The 11,317-nt window shown below is 26.6% G+C and overlaps 1 pseudogene; it reads left to right on the top strand.

The window, feature by feature from the left end:
- The first annotated feature begins 204 nt into the window (after positions 1-204).
- On the top strand, positions 205-8,030 carry LOC147065811 (uncharacterized; annotated as a pseudogene).
- Positions 8,031-11,317: the final 3,287 nt, after the last annotated feature.

Raw genomic sequence — 11,317 nt, 5'->3', positions numbered from 1 at the left:
CCAAATATATCCTTTATTTTTATATTATACATATTGAATTATATATTTATTTTTTATACTAAATGTGCATTTAATTGTCTTATTTTTTTGTTTTGGGATTTTCCGATGTTTTTTATATTTTTAATTTATGCAATATTTAATTTCAAATCTTCAATAATATTTTGAAATTTTGGTATTCATAATTTTGACAATATACCCTCAAGAATGGCCAATTTTCGAAATATTAATGCTGTGCCTTCTAACAAAGAATTAATAGATATTGTTCTCAACAAGACTCAAAGAAAGACGCCCACGGTTATTCACCCGACATATCATATATCTAAAATACGAGTCTTCTATATAAAGAAGGTGAGATTTACATCCAAAGAGTTTGTAGATCGTCTTTCGTCCATTACCGAGCAATTTCCCCGTTTAGAGGACATCCATCCATTTTATTCAGATCTCATGAATGTTCTCTACGACAGAGACCATTTTAAAATGGCACTTGGTCACATTAATCAAACCCGATCATTAATTGAAAAAGTAGGAAAGGAGTATGTAAAACTTTTGAAATACGCAGAGACCTTGTATAGGGCAAAGCAACTAAAAAGAGCTGCCTTGGGACGAATGGCCACCCTCGCCAAGAAACTGGGAAAGAGTATGGAGTATTTGGAAGAGGTAAGACAGCATCTTTCCCGTTTGCCATCGATTGAACCATCATCCTTGTCTCTAATTCTTTGTGGATATCCGAACGTTGGAAAATCATCGTTCATAAATAAAATTTCTCGGGCTCATGTTGATGTCCAGCCATACGCATTCACAACAAAAAATCTTTTCGTAGGCCATTTCGATTTTGATTATTTGAGATGGCAAGTAATCGATACGCCGGGAATTTTGGATCACCCGATTGAAGAGCGTAACACAATCGAAATGCAAACAATTACAGCATTGGCTCATATCCAAAGCACCGTTCTCTTTTTAATTGATCTTTCGACTGAGTGTGGATATACCGTGGAAGAGCAGATTGGATTGTGCGAGAGTTTGGAGCCTCTTCTTGGAAATTTTATTGTTGTTCTTTCTAAATCTGATGTGTACGGAAAGAATCTTATTTTGAATTCAGAAAGATGCGACGTTTTGATGGAAAACCTTGAAAATATTGATTGCTTAAAGAATGATAAAAATGCACTTGAAAGAACATATAACTTCTTGGTTAAAAGAAGGTTTATTATGATGAGTACAGAAACAGAAGAAAATGTCGAACATGTGAAGAAATTGGCGTGTCAAACTCTTCTAAAGCAAAGAGTTGAGAAAAAAGTCGATACTGAAAAAATAAATGAGGTCATGAATCGAATAAAAATTATAAGGAACGAGGGTGTAGAACACCAACAAGAAAAAGATATGTTGAGAATCGGTAGGGTTGTTCTTGAGAAAGAGAAATTTGAAGCAGACAGAGAAAATTATGTTTTTGATGAAAGAGAAAATTATTTGTGTGATGATAAGTATGATATTGTTCCTGAGTTCTATGAAGGAAAGAATATTGCCGATTTTATTGATCCTGAAATTGAAAGTAAGTTGATGAGAATCGAAGCTGAAGAGGAAGGAAAAGAAGCACCTCGAATATATGATATATTTACAAGAGAAGAGCGGGAATATCGTGAATTAATTGGAATACGTAAAAAGGAAAGGGAAATCGTTAAGAATGAAAAGAAAAGGGCTGCTATTCCAAAATCGTGGATTGATAGGCGCCAAATAGTTGATCGGGAAATAATCCCACAACCCCGAAATGAAATTGCTCCAGTTATAATTCCAAAGGGTACCTTTAAGAAGATAAAGAATCAAAGATACTATGACAAAAAACCTAAGCATATTTTTAGAAGCAGTAGCAAAAAAGGTGCCAAGGGTAGGTAAATTATTAAAATAATAAAAAATTTATTTGATTAAAAAAAAAATTGATGAATTTATTCAATCTCTCCATTTATTCGCTTAATATTATTAATTGTTTTTACAGCTATAATTGTGGCATTCATTTGATTTAAAAGAATTAAATTTGGTTAAATTAATTGAAGCACTAAAACCTTTTCGGTTAATATTAATTTATTATTCTTACAGTTATATTGAGGCATATATACAAACATTGGGATTGAGAAAGACCCTTGAATTAATGCGTCTCGAAAGTAAGAGAAGAATACTAAGATAGCCGAAAGTATTAAAACGCTATTCTTATGGGAAATAAAGCAAGCTGTGCTTAAGATCATAAACTAAAATTATAACGAATAATTTAGCACTAAAGCAAATACATTTATCCTTACAGCTATGTGGAGAATCATTTTATTTGATTAAGAAGAATTAAATTTGTTTAAATTAATTAAAGCTCTACCGCTTATTCGGTTAATATTAATTTATTATTCTTACAGTTATATTGAGATTGAGGCATATATCCAAACATTGGGATTGAGAAAGACCCTTGAATTAATGCGTCTCGAAAGTAAGAGAAGAATACTAAGATAGCCGAAAGTATTAAAACGCTATTCTTATGGGAAATAAAGCAAGCTGTGCTTAAGATCATAAACTAAAATTATAACGAATAATTTAGCACTAAAGCAAATACATTTATCCTTACAGCTATGTGGAGAATCATTTTATTTGATTAAGAAGAATTAAATTTGTTTAAATTAATTAAAGCTCTACCGCTTATTCGGTTAATATTAATTTATTATTCTTACAGTTATATTGAGATTGAGGCATATATACAAACATTGGGATTGAGAAAGACCCTTGAATTAATACGTCTCGAAAGTAAGAGAAGAATACTAAGATAGCCGAAAGTATCAATACGCTATTCTTATGGGAAATAAAGCAATATGTGCTTAAGATCATAAACTAAAATTATAACGAATAATTTAGCACTAAAGTAAATACATTTATCCTTACAGCTATGTTGAGAATCATTTTATTTGATTAAGAAGAATTAAACTTGGTTAAATTAATTCAAGCTCTACCGCTTATTCGGTTAATATTAATTTATTATTCTTACAGTTATATTGAGATTGAGGCATATATCCAAACATTGGGATTGAGAAAAACCCTTGAATTTATACCTCTTGAATGGAGGAGATGTATTTAGGAAGACTTTAAAGATAGCCAAAAGTATCAATACGCTGTCCGCAGGGGAAATAAAGCAAGTTGTGCTTAAGAATAAAAACAAAATTCTAACATAAATTGAGCCCTACAAATAATTATAATTTTTACCTATTCTGAGAAGTTTGAAAACAAAATAGATTGAAATTGATTTTGAATTCGAGAATCTTTAAAACATTTGGATAAATAATTATATTCACAATTATATAACGCAAAATCACCCTTAGAACTTTGATTTTTTTCTTTAAAAATAAAATTTGTTTTGTTTCTCATTTGTATCTTTATCCATGATTTGGGCTATTTCTTCTATATTTAACCCTCTTTGTATGTCTGTTTGGTCCAACGGTTGTTCTCTATCTTATCGTTTGAATGAAAAATCAAAGTCAAGCGGTTTTAATTTGATCAAGTTAATCAGGTCACCGCTTCGAGGGAAATTTCATATCATCACACAATGGCTTTGATTACTCGCTTTTATGCTCGGCAATCGAGTCAAGTTGTACCAGCGCAACGTTTAAGTGGTGTTTCAAAACCAAAGGCTTTCTTTTATCTGGATCGATATATCAGTGTATTATATACTCTTTGTAACTGATCAGCTTCAATTAATGAACAGGTAATACATGAAGCTTTTTTTTGTAATAAATTTGAATACTCAATCATCTAAATCAAAAAATATTTTAGATATTTACACCTCATAACCATAGCCCCCTATCATTTAAATCTATGCTTCTATTTTTTAAAAACTTCGTGTTCTTCCTGAATGTTTAAAGTGATTAAGTTACCTAGCTATCCCATGTTACGACATGATGGAATATCTATATCAGCAAAGCCCTTTTTTATTTAGTATAGCGTTAATTTGTTTTTAAGCTATTTTATCCTATTAAAGTAAAAATTAAAAGTGCTCTTTAGAGCAGATCTGACCGAAATTTATTTCCATATCCACATTTTTAAAATATTCTGAAACGTACCTTTATTTCCTGGATTTATTGATTTAAGTGTTTTTCTCAATCCTAATTTCTGTGCGTATGCGTCAATTGCAATTCCTAGCTTCTTAATGTACGAGTAACGGTATTTTTTAGCCACAACATCCCGAGTTATGACGTACATTGCTATTCGTGTTCTGCATTATTATATCTCCACAATAATTAATTATATTAAACACCTAAAATTCAATAAAAATTATTTTGCTATATTCTGACTTGAAAGAACGACATTGAAACAAAAAAAATATAAATCGCAAGATACGAAAAAAAAAGCACTAAAAGACATCATATCTCGCTTATATGAATAGAGATTATGCTCAAATATCAATACAAACCATGTTATAAGTTTAACTATTTTAAAAACATTGTGCTCTTGAATAAGACATAAAGCAAAAAATTTTCTATGATGTAAGTACCAAGGGCTATTCTACCATGAGACCAAAAAGAACATAATTTAACATGTTCTTGTGATATAAAGTTTTTATTGCAACATGAATAATTTATATATGTTACAATGCTAAAGTCCATGGTTAGGCATTCTGCTTAAATATATCGAACACATAAATTACTTTTATTTGCTTTTAACAAAATTTTCGTAGGACTACAAATAAATTCATAGGAATGGTTTAAATCACAAGATATAAAAAGATGTCACATATTATAAAAACTCAACCCTGTGGTTTTGTTATTAGCCGATTAAAACCGAGATATAAACTATTATCCCACCAACATTTCGCCAAAAAATATTTTTTTTAAGAATTAAAATTAAAATAATTGCCAATGGATTTTTTATTTTATAAGCTAAACGTAAATTTCCGATTTTTTTTATCTTGTTTAACTGATATTATATACTCCTTAACATACAAAAAAAAGAAATATGTTTATGTGTAACCATCTTTAAAAATTCTCAAATGAATATTTTCTTTCAAATATAAATATGATAAAGACCTATTAATATTTTGAGGCCCAAAGATCTACTATATTAATTAAATTGTAGATTTTTTTGTAATATTTTAATTATTTTATATCCCTATAAAAATAAATATTGAATGTACATTCCCCCCGGCTAGATTCTATAACTCCTACCCCAAATTATCATTTTAAAAAATAGTACAGTAAATATACGAGCATTTAAAAAATATAAGGAAAAATTTTAAATTCATCTTAAGATAGAAACAATATTTTACATAAAAAGTAATTTCTGTGTATTTAGTATGCTCTTTTAGTACTGTAGAAGCCACAATTTCTTACTAAATTATATATTTAAAACAGAAAAAGAAATCGTGCACCTCTGCTTGTAACATAGAGCCAAAAAAATAATAGCGACTAAAAATTGGGATGGTGAAAAGTATGTTTTAAAATTTAACACAGTTAGATCAAGCATTTGTTAAAAACTTTTGAGTATTTTTCACGTCTTTTAAAAAATACACGGGAGAAAAGAGATGCACATCTTGTTTTTAAATAGATTTTTAACGATGTATTTTTCCTAATAAATTATTTTTGCGAATAAAATATGTAGAAATTATTAGATTTGAGAAATATAATCTTCTAAAAAGCATAAATCATTGGGTTTTTTGTCTATATTGATATTTTTTGGGGATCTATTATATATACATCGAAAAATAGAAGATGAAAAACATCTTCATAATTAACAATGCACATTTATAATACAAAAGAAAATCCAGACCCATAAAAAATCAATTCTTAAAGAATTAGAAATCATTTTGAGAAGTTTATAATTCAAATATTGGGTCTCCTATACCTTTGCATAATAACTAGATTAATCTGCAAACCTGCACATGATCAATTATGATAACTAATTTATATAGAGATGCCTAATCTTTATGATTAATGTGTTGATAAACTGGGAAGCGTGAATTAGATACTTAAGTTTTTTAATTAAAAAGTACTAATACTTATGAACTCAATCTTATTACTTCCTAGAAAAGTGAAAAATATGCGGGTAAACCCACTATTTAAATGAATATATTAGCCAGAAACAATATAGGATGTTCATAATCGATTTATATTTTATTTTTGGCTTTTCTTTAAACCCGATAGAGATAGCATCAATAAAATATTAGAGAATAATTAGCATATAATTTCTCTATCTGGAATTTAAACAACACAGCTTAAATATATACCATAGTTTATCATGCAATTTACGTCTAAATTATTTTTTTATTTATTTTATTTATTTTATTTACAATAAAAGCATCATTTTTATATGACCTATTATATATTTACTGTTCGTATTTTCTGTTCTACTTCTAAAAGACGGTAAAATTACAGGTATCATATACAAGATGTTAATTTATACAAAAAAAAAACATTTTTTTGAACGATATTAATTCAGAGCAGTAAAATTGCACAATAAAATGAAATTTTATTCTTAAAATAGGTAATTAATATAAAATTTAATTGTATCTAAATATTCTTTTCTTTTTTTATTTATAAATCAATATAGTAATAATACGATAATCATCTAGAAATACAGTTTTTCGAAAATAGTTCAGTAAGATACCTTGACTTCTTTCCGGTTGCAATAAAAATCAAAACTTATGTTAAATAATCAAATAAAAAAAAGCTGTTGTATTTATTTATTTAAAATGAGTTTTTGAATTCCCAATATTAAAAAAAACCAAGTGCTATAAAACAAAAACAAATTTTGAGAACTAAAAGAACTAAATATTTATAAGATAAGTTTTTACTGCACAATTTTGTATAAAATCTCAATAATACATCAATGCAATGAAAATTTTTAGAGATGATTAGTTTTAAATAAATCTTTTTTTATAAATTGTTGTTATTATCTACTGTAAATTTGAATATATGCTTGTATCCACATAAAATAAGCAGTTACTTCGTTATTTTCTCAACTTTTATAGCTAAAAAAGATGCTTTATATAAAAAATTACAATAAAAAACTCTAAATATGCCCATATGGAAAAGTAAATTCCATTTAAAATCCTATAATAACATTACCGAATAAAAATAAAAAGCCAAAATTCTTAGAATTTTTGTTTTTTTTTGCGTTTAAGTTAAAATACATCTCATTGTGGTTATATTATTACTGTCAGATTTATCATTCATTCCTTGCTAAATATTTGTAAAAATTAAATCGTTTACAAAAATATTTACCACAATAAACATTCTTATGACATGCAAATGATTCATTAACTCTTTTAATACATTTATCATATTAATTGACTTATTTAGCATACATTTTTATTCTTTCTCGCCTTATTTCCTTTATAACTTCTTATAATCACGATGGAAATTCTAAATATTTAAACTAAACTGCGTCTTTTTGTTCTAAATTAATCTTTCACCTTTTTTTTTATCTTTTTATTATTTACTAAAAGCAATAATTCTCTGAAATTCTTTTAAATTTTTATTTGAAATCCACCCAATTAAAAAAAAATAGTGTGTTGTCCTTGGTTTCAATCCAATCATTTGAATCCATGTTCATATAAATAATATTTACCTTGAATATTATCAAGACACTTGAACTCATCTCATTTGAGAGAAGAAGCGCAGTTGATGGGGATATATCTGGGGAAGCTGTCAAAGGATATATCAAGGAGTTGTGCAATTTTCCCAATAGATGGAATTGATAAAAAGAAACTTAACCCATAATTAATAATAAGTTTTACAATTAATATCATTAGTTTCCTTAAACATGTGTTTTTTATGAATTATATGCTTATTTTATTTGGTTATAACTTACTTACCCCTTTCGAAATAATGAACCCGACAAAATAATCTTGCTTCTTGACTATTGCCTAAAAAATATATATAGCTTAAATTTATTTTATACCTTTATCAAAAACTCGGGTATTCAAAAATATAAGTGTAATTATAGTTAAAGATGTATGTATCATTTCATTATTTCGTTTTATTCGATGTTTTAACTTTTTTTAGGATGTCTAAATGAAAAAATATGGTATATATGGAATATTTTATGCTGAAATTCAATTAAAAAAACCCATAAGATTATATAATTATGAAATAATAACTAAACATTTAAAAATCATCGTTCTTTGTAATTATAAAGAGAAATATCACCCTTTGAAATATAAATCTTTAATTATAATTATTAACAGATATTAAAGCATATAAATACACTTCGAGATACATTCATCTGTTTATTACTTAAAAGAACCTTTTAATTTTTTGGAATAGAAGTTTAAGCTTAGTAAATACTATAATACAGTTGCAAAACGTGGATAAAATTTCTCTTTATTTAAAAAGCACACCTATAATTTAAATTAATTTTTATCTTATACTATCCAATGCTATTCATAAATAATTTAATTGGTCTCTCATATAAAAAAACTGCCATTTTTGTGTGAATCACACTAAAAAGTATGTATAAGCTTCATTTTACTTTTCTAGCATGATTAACAATCTGGATATAAACTTAGATAAAAACACATGGGCTCTAAATAAAATGATATTTAGTATATGAATTTTAAGCGATTCAAATTTTTATTATAGATTATCAAATATGATAATCAGCTGAAGATTTTAATCGATTAAAATATTTGGTGTAAAATCAAATTTAAAATTCATAAATAATTTATCTTTTTGATGCTGAAATAATTAAAGAAGCTTTCAATAATTATTATTTCTCATGACTGCAATCTTGTTATATTTTTTAACAAATGATTAAATTTTAGTAATAACATTTTTTGTTAAAGCTTTAGAATCCTTGATAGTGGTGTGGTTTTATCCGATTATTCTTGTATGTTTATACTTGTTTATTATAATCTGAAATAGCATCCTCGTGTGCATACGTCGATAAAATCATTTTTATAAATACAAACTGCCTAGGCATGTTATATTTATGTGTAATAGTTCTGCTAAACATTTCATGCAATAAAAGACAATGTTTTTATCAACTTGAAAACAGCACGTCGGAATATATTGCCACTTTTTTTATTGAAAGATTATGAAAAACGTGCTTAATGTATAATCATTGATTTCTCCTCAATTTATAGCTTTGATAGAGGCATTTTGCGTTCATCATACTATTAAAAAGGACTTATATTCGTCCTAAAACTGTTTATGTGTAGAAAAAAATGGATATAATATCCGAGAAGTCAGCAAATAAAATATTTATATAAACGCAAAACAATATTGTTTGATTTAAAAATGACCATGGATAGTACCTACTAATAGAAAATTCCAACTTTATTAAATATTATTTTTTTGTATTATAGATCTAAATATTCATATACTTGTCGAAACATATTACAAGATAAAATAATCTTATACACGCGGTAAGTATATCACATTCAAAACTACCAGATGTTTCCATTGATTCGCTGAAAAGGCTTCACGATAAAAATGAGTAAATCTGTGCAGATGACTCGTATACCCACTACAAGAATTAATCACACTAATGTGATTGTTGATCTAGAATTAGCTAAATTAAAAATATAATCAACAAAAATAAATAAGAGGAGGTCATTATTTCAATTAATTTTGTTTAATAATGATCCCTTTTAGGATAATTATTTTGATTTTTACCAATTTAGTTTAAATTTTTTTTCAATAATTTTAGATAAATATAATATGTATCTGGAAAATAATGCATGGAGTTTATAACGCGTATAATTTATTTATACTTCTTTATTAGATTAACGATATTAAAAGAACAAAATTGTAGGTTAAATTCGATAAGGCAACAACAATATATGTGTAAAAGATTTCCGAAACTTTTCAAGGCCACATAACAAAGTTTTATAATGTCTAAGCTTGTATTTTATATTTGAATTTACACTTCTTAGATTTTAACTTTAAAAAAAACAATAAAAAACATTAAAAACATGATTTTCGGATATTCTTCCTGTAAAGTGCAAACTATTTTTTTTACTTAAGATTTTTAAATTAGTTAAATTTATTGCCTATTAATTTAACACGAACATTTTTTTAAAAATAAATCATAATTTATTTCTTTACCATTTTTAGATATTGGTTAATATAAAATTCTAGATTTCCACAAAATTATATTAAGGAACATAATTGAAATTTTTATGACATGTGCAATTGAAAATAATAATTTCATCTAATATCAAAATGAAGGTTTAACCAATATTGGGCTTATTAATTTTATATTTTGTCGCTTGCGTGCTTTATGATTTCAAGAATTGTATTTTACAAAAGTTAAATGAATTTAGAAAAAAATTATCGAAATTATCAAATATAGTAATTAAAGTGAATGAAATATTTTTATGATTTATCAAAATTTTTAAATTTAATGATCTTGAAAAGAATAAAAGAAATTTTAATCATAATTTAATATGAAAGTAAATTTTGCTAAATTTTTTATTGTGATCTGTTTTACCTGCAAAATACAAAGCAATTTTAAAAGCGATCTCGATAGCTTAGGTAATTCATTCTATCTAGGTTTCCTTTCAAAAAAAAATTGTTTGAGCCAAGAAATAAGCTCAAAGGATTATGAGCTCATGGTTAAATCTCTTTCTAACCGAATAAACAAATATAAAGGTGTCAAAAACATGATAGAGGTTCTTAAAAAAAATGAAAATTCTAATGATCTAGATTTCAATAAGTTTCTGGATTTATTCTTAAATGATATATCCGGAGAGATAATAAAAACCTATGAACTGAAGAAAAGTTCTGAAATTAGATCATTCATTTCATCAAAAAGCATAGAATTGTCAAGTCTGGAGGAATTTAGTATGATGCGAGAGGTTTTAAAGAATTTGATAGAGCTAACTGTTAAAGATTTTTCCAGAAAATACCCTGATAGAATCAAAATTTTCACAACTAGATGGTCGTTTGAACACAGAATAAAAATTACTTATGACCAAAAAGCTATACTAAAGGCCTTCTTTGGAGATTTTCAAAAAGAACTAAACTATGAATTGAAAGAAAAAATTATCATCAAATATATGTATGTTAAATTTCGCGGCAATAAGAGTTTATTAAAATACTTGCTTTCTGATGGCAAGGCTAAATCGAATTGTGATTGTGGTCGGAATAGAGCGAATGTAATATGCGGAAACTATAAAAGTCTTGTAAAGAATTATTCAAAAAATAAAAAAGTAAGTAAGGGGGATATTAAATGTTTGACTAGAGGATGTCAAGGTTTCGATACTTATAGTCACATAGCGAACAAAAAGGAAAATAAAAGCTTTGGTGAACACTTCATAAATCAAATAGACTCTCTTAGAAACGAAAAAAGACAATTA

Source organism: Rhyacophila brunnea, unplaced genomic scaffold, assembly GCF_057557595.1.
Source record: "Rhyacophila brunnea isolate RB1 unplaced genomic scaffold, BYU_Rbru_1.0 scaffold_54, whole genome shotgun sequence".
NCBI classification, from domain to species: domain Eukaryota; kingdom Metazoa; phylum Arthropoda; class Insecta; order Trichoptera; family Rhyacophilidae; genus Rhyacophila; species Rhyacophila brunnea.
The sequence above is the reverse complement of the archived record's forward strand: the minus strand, read 5'-3'. Positions and strand labels throughout refer to the sequence as shown.